The 20,846-nt window shown below is 44.8% G+C and overlaps 1 protein-coding gene across 2 annotated transcripts in view; it reads right to left on the bottom strand.

Moving 5' to 3' along the window:
- Positions 1 to 20,846, bottom strand: part of LOC120979517 (FRAS1-related extracellular matrix protein 1-like) — a 221,425-nt gene that overhangs the window by 80,186 nt on the left and 120,393 nt on the right. The window lies entirely within an intron of this gene.

Genomic DNA, 20,846 nt, shown 5'->3' with positions numbered 1-20,846 from the left:
GAGACGTTATACTGTATGGGGGCAGCCACAAGGAGACGTTACACTGTATGGGGGCAGCCACAAGGAGACGTTATACTGTATGGGGGCGGCCACAAGGAGACGTTATACTGTATGGGGGCAGCCACAAGGAGACGTTATACTGTATGGGGGCCACAAGGGGATGTTATACTGTATGGGGGGCAGCCACAAGGAGACGTTATACTGTATGGGGCGGCCACAAGGAGATGTTATACTGTATGGGGGCAGCCACAAGGAGACGTTATACTGTATGGGGCGGCCACAAGGAGATGTTATACTGTATGGGGGCAGCCACAAGGAGACGTTATACTGTATGGGGGCAGCCACTATTATACTGTATGGGGGCCACAAGGAGACGTTACACTGTATGGGGGCGGCCACAAGGAGACGTTATACTGCATGGGGCGGCCACAAGGAGACGTTATACTGTATGGGGCGGCCACAAGGAGATGTTATACTGTATGGGGGCAGCCACAAGGAGACGTTATACTGTATGGGGCGGCCACAAGGAGATGTTATACTGTATGGGGGCAGCCACAAGGAGACGTTATACTGTATGGGGGCAGCCACTATTATACTGTATGGGGGGCAGCCACAAGGAGACGTTACACTGTATGGGGGCGGCCACAAGGAGACGTTATACTGCATGGGGCGGCCACAAGGAGACGTTATACTGTATGGGGGCGGCCACAAGGAGACGTTACACTGTATGGGGGCGGCCACAAGGAGACGTTATACTGTATGGGGGCAGCCACAAGGAGAGATTATACTGTATGGGGGCAGCCACAAGGAGACGTTACACTGTATGGGGGCCACAAGGAGACGTTACACTGTATGGGGGCAGCCACAAGGAGATGTTATACTGTATGGGGGCGGCCACAAGGAGACGCTATACTGTATGGGGGCAGCTACAAGGAGATGTTATACTGTATGGGGGCAGCCACAAGGAGACGTTATACTGTATGGGGGCAGCCACAAGGAGACATTACATTGTATGGGGGCAGCCACAAGGAGATGTTATACTGTATGGGGGCGGCCACAAGGAGACGCTATACTGTATGGGGGCAGCTACAAGGAGATGTTATACTGTATGGGGGCAGCCACAAGGAGACGTTATACTGTATGGGGGCAGCCACAAGGAGATGTTATACTGTATGGGGGCAGCCACAAGGAGACGTTATACTGTATGGGGCAGCCACAAGGAGATGTTATACTGTATGGGGCAGCCACAAGGAGATGTTATACTGTATGGGGGCAGCCACAAGGAGACGTTACACTGTATGGGGGGCAGCCACAAGGAGACGTTACACTGTATGAGGGCAGCCACAAGGAGACGTTATACTGTATGGGGGCAGCCACAAGGAGATGTTATACTGTATGGGGGCAGCCACAAGGAGACGTTACACTGTATGGGGGCCACAAGGAGACGTTACACTGTATGAGGGCAGCCACAAGGAGACGTTATACTGTATGGGGGCAGCCACAAGGAGAGGTTATACTGTATGGGGGCAGCCACAAGGAGACGTTACACTGTATGGGGCAGCCACAAGGAGACGTTATACTGTATGGGGGCAGCCACAAGGAGACGTTATACTGTATGGGGGCAGCCACAAGGAGATGTTATACTGTATGGGGGCAGCCACAAGGAGACGTTACACTGTATGGGGGCAGCCACAAGGAGACGTTATACTGTATGGGGGCGGCCACAAGGAGACGTTATACTGTATGGGGGCCACAAGGGGATGTTATACTGTATGGGGGCAGCCCCAAGGAGAGGTTATACTGTATGGGGGCGGCCACAAGGAGACGTTATACTGTATGGGGGCGGCCACAAGGAGACGTTATACTGTATGGGGGCAGCCACAAGGAGACGTTACACTGTATGGGGGCAGCCACAAGGAGACGTTATACTGTATGGGGGCCACAAGGGGATGTTATACTGTATGGGGGGCAGCCACAAGGAGACGTTATACTGTATGGGGCGGCCACAAGGAGACGTTATACTGCATGGGGCGGCCACAAGGAGACGTTATACTGTATGGGGGCGGCCACAAGGGGATGTTATACTGTATGGGGGCAGCTACAAGGAGACGTTATACTGTATGGGGGCAGCCACAAGGAGAGATTATACTGTATGGGGGCAGCCACAAGGAGACGTTACACTGTATGGGGGCCACAAGGAGACGTTACACTGTATGGGGGCAGCCACAAGGAGATGTTATACTGTATGGGGGCGGCCACAAGGAGACGCTATACTGTATGGGGGCAGCTACAAGGAGATGTTATACTGTATGGGGGCAGCCACAAGGAGACGTTATACTGTATGGGGGCAGCCACAAGGAGACATTACACTGTATGGGGGCAGCCACAAGGAGATGTTATACTGTATGGGGGCGGCCACAAGGAGACGCTATACTGTATGGGGGCAGCTACAAGGAGATGTTATACTGTATGGGGGCAGCCACAAGGAGACGTTATACTGTATGGGGGCAGCCACAAGGAGATGTTATACTGTATGGGGGCAGCCACAAGGAGACGTTATACTGTATGGGGCAGCCACAAGGAGATGTTATACTGTATGGGGCAGCCACAAGGAGATGTTATACTGTATGGGGGCAGCCACAAGGAGACGTTACACTGTATGGGGGGCAGCCACAAGGAGACGTTACACTGTATGAGGGCAGCCACAAGGAGACGTTATACTGTATGGGGGCAGCCACAAGGAGATGTTATACTGTATGGGGGCAGCCACAAGGAGACGTTACACTGTATGGGGGCCACAAGGAGACGTTACACTGTATGAGGGCAGCCACAAGGAGACGTTATACTGTATGGGGGCAGCCACAAGGAGAGGTTATACTGTATGGGGGCAGCCACAAGGAGACGTTACACTGTATGGGGGCAGCCACAAGGAGACGTTATACTGTATGGGGGCAGCCACAAGGAGACGTTATACTGTATGGGGGCAGCCACAAGGAGATGTTATACTGTATGGGGGCAGCCACAAGGAGACGTTACACTGTATGGGGGCAGCCACAAGGAGACGTTATACTGTATGGGGGCGGCCACAAGGAGACGTTATACTGTATGGGGGCCACAAGGGGATGTTATACTGTATGGGGGCAGCCCCAAGGAGAGGTTATACTGTATGGGGGCGGCCACAAGGAGACGTTATACTGTATGGGGGCGGCCACAAGGAGACGTTATACTGTATGGGGGCAGCCACAAGGAGACGTTACACTGTATGGGGGCAGCCACAAGGAGACGTTATACTGTATGGGGGCCACAAGGGGATGTTATACTGTATGGGGGGCAGCCACAAGGAGACGTTATACTGTATGGGGCGGCCACAAGGAGATGTTATACTGTATGGGGGCAGCCACAAGGAGACGTTATACTGTATGGGGGCAGCCACTATTATACTGTATGGGGGCCACAAGGAGACGTTACACTGTATGGGGGCGGCCACAAGGAGACGTTATACTGCATGGGGCGGCCACAAGGAGACGTTATACTGTATGGGGGCTGCCACAAGGAGACGTTACACTGTATGGGGGCGGCCACAAGGAGACGTTATACTGTATGGGGGCAGCTACAAGGAGACGTTATACTGTATGGGGGCAGCCACAAGGAGAGATTATACTGTATGGGGGCAGCCACAAGGAGACGTTACACAGTATGTGTCGGCCACAAGGAGACATTACACTGTATGGGGGCCACAAGGAGACGTTATACTGTATGGGGCAGCCACAAGGAGATGTTATACTGTATGGGGGCGGCCACAAGGAGACGCTATACTGTATGGGGGCAGCTACAAGGAGATGTTATACTGTATGGGGCAGCCACAAGGAGACATTACACTGTATGGGGGCCACAAGAAGATGTTATACTGTATGGGGGCGGCCACAAGGAGACGTTATACTGTATGGGGCAGCCACAAGGAGATGTTATACTGTATGGGGGCGGCCACAAGGAGACGTTATACTGTATGGGGGGCAGCCACAAGGAGACGTTATACTGTATGGGGGCAGCCACAAGGAGACGTTGTACTGTATGGGGGCAGCTACAAGGAGATGTTATACTGTATGGGGCAGCCACAAGGAGACATTACACTGTATGGGGCAGCCACAAGGAGATGTTATACTGTATGGGGCAGCCACAAGGAGATGTTATACTGTATGGGGGCAGCCACAAGGAGACGTTACACTGTATGGGGGCAGCCACAAGGAGACGTTACACTGTATGGGTCGGCCACAAGGAGACATTACACTGTATGGGGGCCACAAGGAGACGTTACACTGTATGGGGGCAGCCACAAGGAGATGTTATACTGTATGGGGGCGGCCACAAGGAGACGTTATACTGTATGGGGCGGCCACAAGGAGATGTTATACTGTATGGGGGCAGCCACAAGGAGACGTTATACTGTATGGGGCGGCCACAAGGAGATGTTATACTGTATGGGGGCAGCCACAAGGAGACGTTATACTGTATGGGGGCGGCCACAAGGAGACGTTATACTGTATGGGGGCAGCCACAAGGAGACGTTATACTGTATGGGGGGCAGCCACAAGGAGACGTTACACTGTATGGGGGCAGCCACAAGGAGATGTTATACTGTATGGGGGCAGCCACAAGGAGACGTTATACTGTATGGGGGCAGCCACTATTATACTGTATGGGGGCCACAAGGAGACGTTACACTGTATGGGGGCGGCCACAAGGAGACGTTATACTGTATGGGGGCGGCCACAAGGAGACGTTACACTGTATGGGGGCGGCCACAAGGAGACGTTATACTGTATGGGGGCAGCTACAAGGAGACGTTATACTGTATGGGGGCAGCCACAAGGAGAGATTATACTGTATGGGGGCAGCCACAAGGAGACGTTACACTGTATGGGTCGGTCACAAGGAGACATTACACTGTATGGGGGCCACAAGGAGACGTTACACTGTATGGGGGCAGCCACAAGGAGATGTTATACTGTATGGGGGCGGCCACAAGGAGACGCTATACTGTATGGGGGCAGCTACAAGGAGATGTTATACTGAATGGGGCAGCCACAAGCAGACATTACACTGTATGGGGGCCACAAGGAGAGGTTATACTGTATGGGGGCAGCCACAAGGAGCCGTTATACTGTATGGGGGCAGCCACAAGAAGATGTTATACTGTATGGGGGCAGCCACAAGGAGACGTTACACTGTATGGGGGGCAGCCACAAGGAGACGTTACACTGTATGGGGGCAGCCACAAGGAGATGTTATACTGTATGGGGGCGGCCACAAGGAGACGTTATACTGTATGGGGGCCACAAGGAGACGTTACACTGTATGGGGGGCAGCCACAAGGAGACGTTACACTGTATGGGGGCAGCCACAAGGAGACGTTATACTGTATGGGGGCAGCCACAAGGAGACGTTATACTGTATGGGGGCAGCCACAAGGAGACGTTATACTGTATGGGGGCAGCCACAAGGAGAGGTTATACTGTATGGGGGACGGCCACAAGGAGACGTTACACTGTATGGGGGCAGCCACAAGGAGACATTATACTGTATGGGGGCGGCCACAAGGAGACGTTATACTGTATGGGGGCGGCCACAAGGAGACGTTATACTGTATGGGGGCGGCCACAAGGACAGCTATACTGTATGCGGGCAGCCACAAGGAGACGTTACACTGTATGGGGGGCCACAAGGAGACGTTATACTGTATGGGGGCAGCCACAAGGAGATGTTATACTGTATGGGGGCAGCCACAAGGAGACGTTATACTGTATGGGGGCAGCCACAAGGAGATGTTATACTGTATGGGGCAGCCACAAGGAGACGTTATACTGTATGGGGGCAGCCACAAGGAGACGTTATACTGTATAGGGGCCACAAGGGGACGTTATACTGTATGGGGGGCAGCCACAAGGAGACGTTATACTGTATGGGGCGGCCACAAGGAGATGTTATACTGTATGGGGGCAGCCACAAGGAGACGTTATACTGTATGGGGGCAGCCACAAGGAGATGTTATACTGTATGGGGGCAGCCACAAGGAGACGTTATACTGTATGGGGCAGCCACAAGGGGACGTTATACTGTATGGGGCAGCCACAAGGAGACGTTATACTGTATGGGGGCAGCCACAAGGAGACGTTATACTGTATGGGGCGGCCACAAGGAGACGTTATACTGTATGGGGCGGCCACAAGGAGATGTTATACTGTATGGGGGCAGCCACAAGGAGACGTTATACTGTATGGGGCAGCCACAAGGAGATGTTATACTGTATGGGGGCAGCCACTATTATACTGTATGGGGGCCACAAGGAGACGTTACACTGTATGGGGGCGGCCACAAGGAGACGTTACACTGTATGGGGGCGGCCACAAGGAGACGTTATACTGTATGGGGGCAGCCACAAGGAGACGTTATACTGTATGGGGGCAGCCACAAGGAGATGTTATACTGTATGGGGCGGCCACAAGGAGATGTTATACTGTATGGGGGCGGCCACAAGGAGACGCTATACTGTATGGGGGCAGCCACAAGGAGACGTTACACTGTATGGGGGCAGCTACAAGGAGATGTTATACTGTATGGGGCAGCCACAAGGAGACATTACACTGTATGGGGGCCACAAGGAGATGTTATACTGTATGGGGGCAGCTACAAGGAGACGTTATACTGTATGGGGGCAGCCACAAGGAGATGTTATACTGTATGGGGGCAGCCACAAGGAGACGTTATACTGTATGGGGCAGCCACAAGGAGATGTTATACTGTATGGGGCAGCCACAAGCAGACATTACACTGTATGGGGGCCACAAGGAGACGTTATACTGTATGGGGGCAGCCACAAGGAGACGTTATACTGTATGGGGCAGCCACAAGAAGATGTTATACTGTATAGGGGCAGCCACAAGGAGACATTATACTGTATGGGGGCAGCCACAAGGAGACGTTATACTGTATGGGGCGGCCACAAGGAGATGTTATACTGTATGGGGGCGGCCACAAGGAGACGCTATACTGTATGGGGGCAGCCACAAGGAGACGTTATACTGTATGGGGGCAGCCACAAGGAGACGTTATACTGTATGGGGCAGCCACAAGGAGATGTTATACTGTATGGGGGCGGCCACAAGGAGACGCTATACTGTATGGGGGCAGCCACAAGGAGACGTTACACTGTATGGGGGCAGCTACAAGGAGATGTTATACTGTATGGGGCAGCCACAAGGAGACATTACACTGTATGGGGGCCACAAGGAGATGTTATACTGTATGGGGCAGCCACAAGGAGATGTTATACTGTATGGGGGCAGCCACAAGGAGACGTTATACTGTATGGGGCAGCCACAAGGAGATGTTATACTGTATGGGGCAGCCACAAGCAGACATTACACTGTATGGGGGCCACAAGGAGACGTTATACTGTATGGGGGCAGCCACAAGGAGACGTTATACTGTATGGGGCAGCCACAAGAAGATGTTATACTGTATGGGGGCAGCCACAAGGAGACGTTATACTGTATGGGGGCAGCCACAAGGAGACGTTATACTGTATGGGGGCAGCCACAAGGAGACGTTACACTGTATGGGGGCAGCCACAAGGAGACGTTACACTGTATGGGGGCAGCCACAAGGAGATGTTATACTGTATGGGGGGCAGCCACAAGGAGACGTTACACTGTATGGGGGCAGCCACAAGGAGACGTTATACTGTATGGGGGCGGCCACAAGGAGACGTTATACTGTATGGGGGCCACAAGGAGACGTTATACTGTATGGGGGCAGCTACAAGGAGATGTTATACTGTATGGGGCAGCCACAAGAAGATGTTATACTGTATGGGGGCGGCCACAAGGAGACGTTATACTGTATGGGGGCCACAAGGAGATGTTATACTGTATGGGGGCAGCCACAAGGAGACGTTATACTGTATGGGGGCAGCCACAAGGAGACGTTACACTGTATGGGGGCGGCCACAAGGAGATGTTACACTGTATGGGGGCAGCTACAAGGAGACGTTATACTGCATGGGGGCGGCCACAAGGAGACGTTATACTGTATGGGGGCAGCCACAAGGAGACGTTACACTGTATGGGGGCAGCCACAAGGAGACGTTACACTGTAGGGGGGCCACAAGGAGACGTTATACTGTATGGGGGCAGCCACAAGGAGATGTTATACTGTATGGGGGCAGCCACAAGGAGACGTTACACTGTATAGGGCCACAAGGAGACGTTATACTGTATGGGGGCAGCCACAAGGAGATGTTATACTGTATGGGGGCAGCCACAAGGAGACGTTATACTGTATGGGGGCAGCCACAAGGAGACGTTACACTGTATGGGGGCCACAAGGAGACGTTACACTGTATGGGGCAGCCACAAGGAGACGTTACACTGTATGGGGGCCACAAGGAGACGTGACACTGTATGGGGCAGCCACAAGGAGACGTTACACTGTATGGGACGGCCACAAGGAGATGCTACTGTAAAGAGTCAGGAAAACAATTTTTGAAGCCCCCCCTCCTCAGTATAATAGTCTTGTGGCCATCATACAGTAATGTATATTTCTTCTTGCCCTAATGCCTGCTTTTAGAGATCAATGTGCAGCTTGCAGGCAGGAAGGGAAGGACCAGGGCCATAGAAGACAGACACTATCCCCTTTGGAGGGACTCGCTCCTGGCAAACACAGCTCTGCTGCAGTGAATGCAGTGGAGCAGACTGATGTAATTACAATGTATAGTTATTGCAGGGACTCAGAGAATCGTCTGAGAGTTTATTAGTTAAAAAAATCTAATGAGTCACAGACCGTGTCACCGAGTCCCTGCTGCCAGGCCTCCTGCTCTGCTAAATGCACCCTGTACACACACAGCTCCGCTACATGCTATGCTAATAATGCCCCTTCCCCCCGGACGACGGACTTACAGGGAGCCGCAGAGCAGGAAGTCTGGCAGCAGGGACTCGGTGACACGGTCTGTGACTCATTAGATTCTTTTAACTAATAAACTGTCAGATGATTCTCTGAGTCTCTGCACTACGCTCCCTGTGCTGTGAGTCTCTGATTGGTTGGAAGGCGGGGAGGGGCTGCCCTCTGAAGCTGTTAGGCTACTTTCACACTAGCGTTCGGGGCTCCGCTTGTGAGTTCCGTTTGAAGGGGCTCACAAGCGGCCCCGAACGGATCCGTCCAGCCCTAATGCATTCTGAATGGATGTGGATCCGCTGAGAATGCATCAGTCTGGCTCCGTTTGTCCTCCGCTCTGCTCAGCAGGCGGACACCTGAACGCAGCTTGCAGCGTTCAGGTGTCCGCCTGGCCGTGCGGAGGCAAACGGATCCGTCCAGACTTACAATGTAAAAGTCAATGGGGACGGATCCGTTTGAAGTTGACACAGTATGGCTCAATTTTCAAACGGATCCGTCTCCCATTGACTTTCAATGTAAAGTCAAAACGGATCCGTTTGCATTATCATGAACAAAAAAATAAATAAAAATTATTATTATTATTTTTTTTTGTTCATGGTAATGCAAACGGATCCGTTCTGAACGGATCTAAACGTTTGCATTATAGGTGCCGATCCGTCTGGGCAGATACCAGACGGATCCGACCTAAACGCAGGTGTGAAAGTAGCCTCAGCTGTGCGAGGTGCAGGGGCCGCGGACGGACACAGACACATAGAAGCGGCGCACAGGTATCGGCAGTGGTATCCGGAGACATTTGCACGAGTACATGTACTCGTGCAAATGCCCGGTATCGGTCCCGATACTGGTATCGGTATCGGGACATCCCTAATGATTAGTTTATAAATGTTCTCCTGTGAGCGGCGTGGCCCTGTTTATTCTAACCCCCAGGCAAGCGTCCCCATCACCATGGGAACGCCTGGGGGTTAGAATATACCATCGGATCTTCTGAGTATACCGGCGGCAACATATAAGACGGATGGGACAGGGGCAAACAAGGCATTTTGCCGCCCCATTGGCAAGTGCCGCCCTAGGCAAATGCCTTGTTTGCCTCGTGATAGATACGCCACTGACTATAATACTGCCTCCTATGTACAAGAATATAACTACTATAATACTGCTCCTATGTACAAGAATATAACTACTATAATACTGCTCCTATGTACAAGAATATGACTACTATAATACTGCTCCTATGTACAAGAATATAACTACTATAATACTGCTCCTATGTACAAGAATATAACTACTATAATACTGCTCCTATGTACAAGAATATAACTACTATAATACTGCTCCTATATACAGGAATATAACTACTATAATACTGCTCCTATGTACAAGAATATAACTACTATAATACTGCTCCTATGTACAAGAATATAACTACTATAATACTGCTCCTATGTACAAGAATATAAATACTATAATACTGCTCCTATATACAGGAATATAACTACTATAATACTGCTCCTACAGTATGTACAAGAATATAACTACTATAATACTGCTCCTATGTACAAGAATATGACTACTATAATACTGCTCCTATGTACAAGAATATAACTACTATAATACTGCCTCCTATGTACATGAATATAACTACTATAATACTGCTCCTATATTCAAGAATATAACTACTATAATACTGCCTCCTATGTACAAGAATATAACTACTATATTACTGCTCCTATGTACAAGAATATAACTATTATAATACTGCTCCTATGTACAAGAATATAACTACTATAATACTGCTCCTATGTACAAGAATATAACTACTATAATACTGCTCCTATGTACAAGAATATAACTACTATAATACTGCTCCTATGTACAAGAATATAACTACTATAATACTGCTTCCTATGTACAAGAATATAACTACTATAATACTGCCTGCTATGTACAAGAATATAACTACTATAATACTGCTCCTATGTACAAGAATATAACTACTATAATACTGCCTGCTATGTACAAGAATATAACTACTATAATACTGCTCCTATGTACAAGAATATAACTACTATAATACCGCCCCTATGTACAAGAATATAACTACTATAATACTGACTTCTATGTACAAGAATATAACTACTATAATACTGCTCCTATGTACAAGAATATAACTACTATAATACTGCTCCTATGTACAAGAATATAACTACTATAATACTGCCTCCTATGTACAAGAATACAACTACTATAATACTGCCTCCTATGTACAAGAATATAACTACTATAATACCGCCTCCTATGTACAAGAATATAACTACTATAATACTGCCTCCTATGTACAAGAATATAACTACTATAATACCGCCTCCTATGTACAAGAATATAACTACTATAATACTGCTCCTATGTACAAGAATATAAATACTATGATACTGCCTCCTATGTACAAGAATATAACTACTATAATACTGCTCCTATGTACAAGAATATAACTACTATAATACTGCTCCTATGTACAAGAATATAACTACTATAATACTGCTCCTATGTACAAGAATATAACTACTATAATACTACTCCTATGTACAAGAATATAACTACTATAATACTGCATCCTATGTACAAGAATGTAACTACTATAATACTGCTCCTATGTACAAGAACATAACTACTATAATACTGCCTCCTATGTACAAGAATATAACTACTATAATACTGCTCCTATGTACAAGAATATAACTACTATAATACTACTCCTATGTACAAGAATATAACTACTATAATACTGCTCCTATGTACAAGAATATAACTACTATAATACTGCCTCCTATGTACAAGAATATAACTACTATAATACTACTCCTATGTACAAGAATATAACTACTATAATACTGCTCCTATGTACAAGAATATAACTACTATAATACTGCCTCCTATGTACAAGAATATAACTACTATAATACTGCCTCCTATGTACAGGAATATAACTACTATAATACTGCTCCTATGTACAAGAATATAACTACTATAATACTGCTCCTATGTACAAGAATATAACTACTATAATACTGCTCCTATGTACAAGAATATAACTACTATAATACTGCCTCCTATGTACAAGAATATAACTACTATAATACTGCCTCCTATGTACAAGAATATAACTACTATAATACCGCCTCCTATGTACAAGAATATAACTACTATAATACTGCTCCTATGTACAAGAATATAACTACTATAATACTTCCCACATGGAGGAGAATTTTCCTTAAAATATTTCTAAAATGGGCATTTTTTGAACAGTTATGTCATTGCAGTTTAAAGGGTTTTTCTAGTTCTTTAGTGTTTTTTTCCCTTTGCTCCCAGATATTTCTACAGTACAGTAATACTGGCTTTAAGAGTTTAACCCCTTTAAGAGTTTGTCATATTCTATAATAAACAGTCCGAGAAGAAATCTGGCACAAAGTTGGATTTTAGTAGTTGAGAAGCTGAAGACCCAAAAAGAAGACAGAACTTTTTCTGGATAATACAGATGGGGCCTCATGGACACATGGAGCACAATATTGTGCTCTATGAGGCCCGGACTGCTCCTCTGTGTATCTTCATAGGAAGGCTCAAGGAGTTTTTACCTGATGGATTTTTCTATCTCGTGCCGTATTACAAGAGGTTTCCTCCTGGCAATTATTTCTTCTATGGAACAATATGTTGCTGCTCGGCGGTATTATATGGTGACATAGAACATCCCTGGCTATTGTGTAATATTAAACCATCGGCCACCCATGTGCAATCTTACAGGCAATGTGTTCTCAAGCCTTAAAGGGATTCTCTTCTTTGAACATCCCTACTGATGAAGTGTTCCTTGACAGGACGCAGATCACAAAGTGTTCCCCGGCTGATCATCAGCAATCTGTGTCTTCAATTTCTCTGCAGCGCCACCACAGGGGAGACTGAGTATTACAGAGGTCCCATTGAAATCAATAGGTAATTCAGGACAGGACCAGACTCCAGAGTGACAGTTAGGTTTTGCTGATTCTCTTTAAAGGAGTCGTCTCACTTCAGCAAATGGCATTTATCATGTAGAGAAAGTTAACACAAGGCACTTACTACAGGGAGTGCAGAATTATTAGGCAAATGAGTATTTTGACCACATCATCCTCTTTATGCATGTTGTCTTACTCCAAGCTGTATAGGCTCGAAAGCCTACTACCAATTAAGCATATTAGGTGATGTGCATCTCTGTAATGAGAAGGGGTGTGGTCTAATGACATCAACACCCTATATCAGGTGTGCATAATTATTAGGCAACTTCCTTTCCTTTGGCAAAATGGGTCAAAAGAAGGACTTGACAGGCTCAGAAAAGTCAAAAATAGTGAGATATCTTGCAGAGGGATGCAGCACTCTTAAAATTGCAAAGCTTCTGAAGCGTGATCATCGAACAATCAAGCGTTTCATTCAAAATAGTCAACAGGGTCGCAAGAAGCGTGTGGAAAAACCAAGGCGCAAAATAACTGCCCATGAACTGAGAAAAGTCAAGCGTGCAGCTGCCAAGATGCCACTTGCCACCAGTTTGGCCATATTTCAGAGCTGCAACATCACTGGAGTGCCCAAAAGCACAAGGTGTGCAATACTCAGAGACATGGCCAAGGTAAGAAAGGCTGAAAGACGACCACCACTGAACAAGACACACAAGCTGAAACGTCAAGACTGGGCCAAGAAATATCTCAAGACTGATTTTTCTAAGGTTTTATGGACTGATGAAATAAGAGTGAGTCTTGATGGGCCAGATGGATGGGCCCGTGGCTGGATTGGTAAAGGGCAGAGAGCTCCAGTCCGACTCAGACGCCAGCAAGGTGGAGGTGGAGTACTGGTTTGGGCTGGTATCATCAAAGATGAGCTTGTGGGGCCTTTTCGGGTTGAGGATGGAGTCAAGCTCAACTCCCGGTACTACTGACAGTTTCTGGAAGACACCTTCTTCAAGCAGTGGTACAGGAAGAAGTCTGCATCCTTCAAGAAAAACATGATTTTCATGCAGGACAATGCTCCATCACACGCGTCCAAGTACTCCACAGCGTGGCTGGCAAGAAAGGGTATAAAAGAAGAAAATCTAATGACATGGCCTCCTTGTTCACCTGATCTGAACCCCATTGAGAACCTGTGGTCCATCATCAAATGTGAGATTTACAAGGAGGGAAAACAGTACACCTCTCTGAACAGTGTCTGGGAGGCTGTGGTTGCTGCTGCACGCAATGTTGATGGTGACCAGATCAAAACACTGACAGAATCCATGGATGGCAGGCTTTTGAGTGTCCTTGCAAAGAAAGGTGGCTATATTGGTCACTGATTTGTTTTTGTTTTGTTTTTGAATGTCAGAAATGTATATTTGTGAATGTTGAGATGTTATATTGGTTTCACTGGTAAAAATAAATAATTGAAATGGGTATATATTTGTTTTTTGTTAAGTTGCCTAATAATTATGCACAGTAATAGTCACCTGCACACACAGATATCCCCCTAAAATAGCTAAAACTAAAAACAAACTAAAAACTACTTCCAAAAATATTCAGCTTTGATATTAATGAGTTTTTTGGGTTCATTGAGAACATGGTTGCTGTTCAATAATAAAATTAATCCTCAAAAATTCAACTTGCCTAATAATTCTGCACTCCCTGTAATGCATTGTGATTCTCCATATTGATTTTTTATGCAGGTTCCACTACCAACGGCAAAAAACATTGAGACATGTGTTCTAATGGATCACCCATGAGAGATGATGGACGGAGGAGGACATTCCAGTAGAACTAGTGCTGAAGATATTTATGGACCATAGATGCAAAAAAGTAGCAAACGAGGCTCGTAAACATGATGGTAATAAATACATTTTTTCTATTTAATCTAATTACCTCCAAAAACGCTCTGCAAATAGGTCCATTCCTATTAACGAGCCCCGGGGGTCATTTACCGAAATTCATTAATAGTGAGCACAAATCTAAATGCACACACAACATAACAGAAATCATAACACAGACCAGAAACTGCTCCGACACCTTCCATCCCAAAATGAATGCAGATCTGAGGTTCCTTCAAAATGCCAAACCTCATATTTATCCCTGGTGAGCCACAGGAACTTCCAACAAGGAGGCTGCAAGATCCAAAGATCGTAAATTTGAAATGTTGAAGATGTGTTTTTTGAATATGGATTATTACATGAATGCCGGGGTCTGTCCAACACCCTGGAGCACAACACGACAACTTTACAACCTCGGTTACAATGTTCGGTTTGTACAAAATCCCATAGGGTTCAGATCGGCTTCTGAAAATCGAATGGCATTATTTTTTGATCCCATCAAATCCCAAACCTCAGTTTTACCCCCTCTCCCTGCTCAACCATCACCTTGGACCGTGCACAAAATAAGTCAGTGCGGTACAAACTCATGATTATTCATGGGTATGCAAAGTTCAAGCCAATCTGAGCAGCAGGGATGCAAATCCGGGCAAATGTTCTAACTGTTTACTCAAAAAGTTACAAAAATAAATAATTATTTACATTTTTAAATGGTTTCTTGAAACTTTTAGTCCGGGATGAAACTCTGGACCTTCCGTGGGGGCATCCAATCAAGTAATGTCTCATGCAGACGACTGTCTTTTAGGTCCACATCTGATCTGCGGTTTTTGCGGTCTAGACACGGACCCGTTCATTTTTTAAGGGGCTACAAAAAAATGCAGACAGCACACGAATGTCTTCCGTTTGCTATCTGCATCCATGCGGCCGTTCCCAAAATGATAGATGAAGATCTGCGGCACAGTACATACAGTCGTGTGCATGAGGCCTTATAAAATAAAGTTTGTCAGCTGAGAGTTAATAACAATAGCTATATCAAAATTCATAATACCACTTTTTATAAAAATTTCAATTTACAGAAAACATTTTTCCATTTTTATTTTGCAGTGACGTTAAGTCAAAGTTTACTTCTTCATCTATCCAGAGTTGTATTTAGAATTCTGCTGGCCACAAATCTTCAATATATACTTGATTCCATAATCATGTGACCTAACCGTGTTTATCAGGCTACAACACTTTTATCTGATGCTTTGCACATTAGAATTCAGAAAATAGCACTTTAGTTTTGGATGTGAATGGAGAAGGAAAGTTTGGATTTCTAATGTTAATCTGTTTTCCCTTAATCTTAACAACACCAAAAAAAAAAAAAAAAAATATGTGGGTAATTCTGCCTCTGTGAACTGGTAGGACAGATGAAACTTTTAATGAGTAATAAATTAAACAATTGTTTTCACCTACCCTATAAAGGCTAGTAACGCCCTCAAACTAGAGTGTAATTATAAAGAAGTTTAAAGGGATTCTGTCACCCCGTTTTAGGTTATAGAGATGCGGACATGCACGGCTAGATCGCCGCTAGCATGTCCGCAATATACCTTTGTAAGGTGCCCAAGGGGCTGTACTAACCACTCTGGAGCCCAGCCACGCCCCCCTGTGAATGAGCCCAGCACCGCCTGTGTCCTCCGAATCTCCTCCTTTCTTCACAGTTAGATTGCCGTAATCTCGCGCATGCGCAGTGCTGGTATAGTGTTCCCTACCTGTGCTCGTGCATCACGAGATTACGGCAATCTAACTGTGAAGAAAGGAGGAGATTCGGAGGACCCAGGCGGTGCTGGGCTTCTTCACAGGGGGGCGTGGCTGGGCTCCAGAGAGGTTAGTACAGCCCCTTGGGCACCTTACAAGGCTCATTTACATATCTCTAAAATCATTTTTCTAAACTAAATAAATGGACACAGCACTATAGGAAAGGTATATTGTGGACATGCTAGCGGTGATCTAGCCGTGCATGTCCGCATCTCTATAACCTAAAACGAGGTGACAGAATCCCTTTAAACTTCTTTATAATTACACTCTAGTTTGAGAGCGTTACTAGCCTTTATAGGGTAGGTGAAAACAATTGTTTAATGTATTACTCATTAAAAGTTTCATCTGTCCTATTAGTTCACAGAGGCAGAATTACCCCAATTTTTTTTTTGTTGTGTTGTTAAGATTAAGGGAAAACAGATTAACATTAGAAATCCAAGCTTCCCTTACATCCTATCAGCAGCCCAACAATAGGGATATATCAAGAAATAACCCCATAGGGAGGGTCCTCTTGAATAGCAGAACTGAAAGGCAATCTTTTCTGAATTCAGGACACTCAAACGATATTGACCGATGAAGGAGAAATGTGGTTCCCTGGAAGCTGTGCCGCAAATTTGATTCACAGGAATCAAACTTCTCTCTGCCCAGGAAGTGGCCACTGCATGTGCAGGAAAAAGTGGGATACAGCTAAAAAAAAAACAGTATACCTATAGCTAAATGTAGCAGGCTCTGGAAAGAAACCCATAAGAGACATAACCTGATTTATATTTTCAATTGAAGGCACCTTAGGAGAGAAGGTAGGTAGATATCACAGTCAATAGCTGCACACTTGAACCTTCGATTCTGCTCTGTCCTTCAAACCGCACATCCAACCTTTTTCCACCTCCTGCCATCTCCAACTCAAAAATATCTCTCGGATCTGTACATTCCTCAATCCAGAGTGTGCAAAAATGCTTGTACATACCTTTGTCATCTCCCACCTAGGCTACTGTAACATCCTCCCCTGTGGCCTCCTATCTAGCTCTCTCACCCCTCCAATCTATCCTCAACTCTGCCGCCTGACTAATCCACCTCTCCCCCCATTACTCTTCTGTCTCTTCTCTCTGCCAATCCCTTCACTGCCCCCACATTGCCCAGAGAATCCAGTACAAACCATTACCTCTGACATAAATGGCCGTCCATAACCTGTCCACTCCATACATCTGTGACCTGATCTACCAATACCTTTCTACATACTCCGATCTCCGATCCCTACAAGACCTCCTTCTCTCCTCTCCTCTTATCACCTCTTCCCACAATCGCCTCCAAGATTTCTCCCGTGCATCCCCCACACTCGGGAATTCTCTACCCCAACATATCAGACATTCACCTACCATGGAAACCTTCAAACGAAACCTGAAACCCACCTCTTCAGACAAGCCGACAACCAGTGACCCTGCTGCTGCTATACCGCCAGGACCAGCTTTATCTTCACCTACTGTGTCCTTCTCCCATACCTTGTAGATTGTAAACGGGCAGGACCCTCGTTCCTTCTGCTCCAGTCTGTAACTCGTCTTGATCATGCCTATTGTGCTTGTTTTTTTAAATTATGTATGTGCACCACTTATCATATGTACAGCACTTTACTAATGAATGATAATAATACCTTACCAGGACTCTATCCGGGAGGTAGGTGGTATACGGTTCAAAAAATGTAATTTTCCAAGTTAAAAAAACTCTTCCAGCTTCCGGCTTAAAAAGGTGATCTCAGAGGCGTCTTTAGACAACTGAGACTTCCCATTGTGGTTTACGTTTCAGTGCCATAGGTTTTACTCTTGAGGCCCCTTTAAGAAACCTCTTTATCCAGGGTTCCTGTGACAGCCGCCACCTGAATCATCAAGGTAAACACAGTTCTTTGTCTAAGCCTCCACAGCAGGCAGTATTATAGTAGTATAGGAGGCAGTATTATAGTAGTTATATTCCTTTACATAAGAGCAGTATTATAGTAGTTATATTCTTGTACATAGGAGGCAGTAATATAGTAGTTATATTCTTGTACATAGGAGCAGTATTATAGTAGTTATATTCTTGTACATAGGAGGCAGTATTACAGTAGCTATATTCATATACATAGGAGCAGTATTATAGTAGTTATATTCTTGTACATAGAGGCAGTATTATAGTAGTTATATTTTTGTACATAGGAGCAGTATTATAGTAGCTATATTCTTGTACATAGGAGCAGTATTATAGTAGTTATATTCTTGTACATAGGAGCAGAATTATAGTAGCTATATTCCTGTACATCGGAGCAGTATTATAGTAGTTATATTATTGTACATAGGGGCAGTATTATAGTAGTTATATTCTTGTACATAGGAGCAGTATTATAGTAGTTATATTCTTGTACATAGGAGCAGTATTATAGTAGTTATATTCTTGTACATAGGAGGCAGTATTATAGTAGTTATATTCCTGTACATAGGAGCAGTATTATAGTAGTTATATTCTTGTACATAGGAGGCAGTATTATAGTAGTTATATTCTTGTACATAGGAGGCAGTATTATAGTAGTTATATTCTTGTACATAGGAGGCAGTATTATAGTAGTTATAGTCTTGTACATAGGAGCAGTATTATAGTAGTTATATTCTTGAACACAGGGAGCAGTATTATAGTAGTTATATTTCTGTACATAGGAGCAGTATTATAGTAGTTATATTCTTGTACATAGGAGCAGTATTATAGTAGTTATATTCTTATACATAGGAGCAGTATTATAGTAGTTTTATTCTTGTACACAGGAGCAGTATTATAGTAGTTATAATCTTGTACATAGGAGCAGTATTATAGTAGTTATATTCTTGTACATAGGAGCAGTATTATAGTAGTTATATTCTTATACATAGGAGCAGTATTATGTTAGGTATATTCTTGTACATATTAGCAGTATTATACTAATTATATTTTTTCACATAGGAGGCAGTATTATGGGAGTTATTTTCATGTACATAGGAGCGTATTATACTAATTATATTCTTGTACATAGGAGCAGTATTATAGTAGTTATATTCTTGTACATAGGAGCAGTATTATAGTAGTTATATTCTTGTACATAGGAGCAGTATTATAGTAGTTATATTCTTGTACATAGGAGCAGTATTATAGTAGTTATATTCTTGTACATAGGAGCAGTATTATAGTAGTTATATTCTAGTACATTGTATGTATTAGCATGGTCAAATAATAGAAAGTTTTCCAACTATAATGTGTTTCAACAGCACTTGCAGGAAAAAGATTATTTTTCAGTACATCATTGGTCAGACAGATTTCAGTAAATCAGTTTTTACAACTGGTTTCACAGCAGGATTTTGATGAAAGGAATTTCAAGACTAAAAATTATTCCACACTCAGGATACCATATCAGTGACCGCGTTTATTTTCACATATTAAATGATACTTTTCTTACATTTTTTGTAATTCCTCTTGTTATTGTCTCTGTATATGGCAGGAAAATGATGGTTTCCCATCTGTTTTACTTAAAGGGTCTGGAAGCCACAGTTAATAACTACATCTGTATACTGGTCGCTCTTGTGGTCAAGTAATATATAGTGGAGGGTGATACAAGGCTTAATATAACCCTCTTAACAAATAATAAAATGTGTACTTAAGATTTAATTTCCTTTCGGAAATATGCACATGGTTTTTTGGTAAAGAGCGGAACTAAGGGGGAAACTGTCCTCAGTTTACAAGAAAGTTTACAAGATACTTTATATTCCTGCCAGTAGAAAAATATTTCTTCTACTGCTTTTCAGCAAAATAGCGCCTCCTGGTGGTCACATTACTAGTTTTTAAACAAAAAATTGGCAGTGTAAATATTTTAACCCAGACTTAACAAAACACAAGTAACAGACAGAGACAATTACTTATATCTATAATTGACACACTGTTATGGGGGATCTGTGGATGACACTGTTATGGGGGATCTGTGGATGACACTATTATGGGGATCTGTGGATGACACACTGTCATGGGGGATCTGTGGATGACACTGTCATGGGGATCTGTGGATGACACTGTTATGGGGATCTGTGGATGACACTTTTATGGGGGATCTGTGGATGACACTGTTATGGGGGATCTGTGGATGATACAATGTTATGGGGATCTGTGGATGACACACTGTTATGATAGATCTGCGGATGACACTGTTATGGGGATCTGTGGATGATGCACTGTTATGGGGGATCCCTGGATGACACTGTTATGTGGACAACAC

Source organism: Bufo bufo, chromosome 9, assembly GCF_905171765.1.
Source record: "Bufo bufo chromosome 9, aBufBuf1.1, whole genome shotgun sequence".
NCBI classification, from domain to species: Eukaryota; Metazoa; Chordata; class Amphibia; order Anura; family Bufonidae; genus Bufo; species Bufo bufo.
The sequence above is the reverse complement of the archived record's forward strand: the minus strand, read 5'-3'. Positions and strand labels throughout refer to the sequence as shown.